Source organism: Bos indicus, chromosome X, assembly GCF_029378745.1.
Source record: "Bos indicus isolate NIAB-ARS_2022 breed Sahiwal x Tharparkar chromosome X, NIAB-ARS_B.indTharparkar_mat_pri_1.0, whole genome shotgun sequence".
NCBI classification, from domain to species: domain Eukaryota; kingdom Metazoa; phylum Chordata; class Mammalia; order Artiodactyla; family Bovidae; genus Bos; species Bos indicus.
Genome location: NC_091789.1, coordinates 108,687,348 through 108,689,121, shown reverse-complemented (window position 1 = coordinate 108,689,121; position 1,774 = coordinate 108,687,348).

The window sequence follows — 1,774 nt, the reverse complement described above, 5'->3', positions numbered from 1 at the left end:
CTGATATGCTATCCTTAGTGGAAGAGTAAAGCTAGACTCCTGCCAGGAAATTACACATAGGTCTGGTTATGCCTTTGAGAATGTGGTAAACAGGTGTAAGTCATCTGCCATGAGTAGAGAAACAATTGAGATTTGCTAATTTAGTTTAATCTCTCAATCAGTAATTTGAAAATCAGGTCACATTAAATAAATACATAAACCTGTACTGGATATCTTTAACTTACAAAAATAATGTACCTCCATTCAACAACTTGAAACAGTGAATATCTGTGCAAAGGAAGAAATGATCAACTCTATGTATTCCCTCCAACCCTCCATTAACTGTGGTGTGTACTTCCTGATGGCACTTTTCTATTTATATAAACATACTTTTAACAAAGTATATCAATTTTTCTGCAAGGTGCTGTTCTTATTTAATATTTTGGAAACAATAATTGCAGGTCTATTAGAAAAAAGCAACCAAGCATTTTTCTAATTTTCTCAAGCAATTTTCTTGAGCTTTAATTCCATTTTTGCAATCCAAACTAGTTTTATTAAGAGGAAGATGAATACCAATCATAGTGTTTTCCCAGGACAGTAGAATGTAAGTTCTATGAATGCCAAGATCTTTGTCTGGATCAGATGTATCCCAAGATCCTACAATGAAGTCTGATAAGTAGTAAGTGCCTGAGAAATATGTCTTTAATAAATCAGTGTTAGCCCTGCAGTATCAGGACAATTGGGAAGTAGATAGAGGAATAGACTGTCAAGGAAAGGGCTGAGGCATGTCTGTATGTGTGTGTGCTCAGGCAGGTCCAACTCTTTGTGGCTCCATGGACTTCTCTGTCCATGGGATTTCCCAGGCAAGAATACTGGAGTGGGTTGACATAGCCTACTCAAGGGAATCTTCCAGACCCAAGGATCAAAGCCATGTCTCTTGTATCTCCTTCATTGGCAGGCAGATTCTTTACTATTAGAGCCACCTGGGAAGACCTGGGCATAACTTATATCCATTAAATGTTTGGCCTTGACAACATCCAATAAGAATCAACACATTAGTTAGATAAATTTTGTCTTTATCTCAATTTTGTTTAATGACTGATCATATAATACAGTGATTCTTCTTGATTCCACAATTGTGATAAAGAAGCACTTTATTTGCCTTTTTAATGTACTAAGATTACCCTAAAGAAACTGGAAAACACTATATAATTGAGTACATATATATGTATTATGTAATTATGTATATATATGTATATATATATATATATATAACTATCAGGGAAGAGAATATCAATATATCACAAGATAGAACTTAATTACTCAATTATATTTATAAAAGTTTTTACCCCCAGTTCTTTCCAATCTTCAGAATTTCATTCATTCATTGAACAAACACTTCTATTCTTAGCACAAAGACCCAGCGGACATACATATTGATCTTGGCAGTAGAATTAGGGAATGAGGGCAGGATGGAGGAAATACCAATATAATAAGAGTCCTCATCCTTAGCTCAGAATGCTGGAAATTTTCACAGTCACTCAGCAACTATCATGCTCAACCTCCAAGTAAGAGAAATCTGAGTATTTACTATGTGAATTAGGAGAAAAAGCTGCTTGGCCATATTTTGTACTGTGCCAGTAACCCTTAAATGTACGCTTCCTTGGATTTTGGCTCCATCTGAGGACAAAAAATCATCTAATGCTGCGATTTTTTTTAGATGATCTAGGACATTCCAGAATTTTGAAGTTGCTTTTCGAAGAGGAGAACAAAGACTCCTTGCCTCAGGGGAATT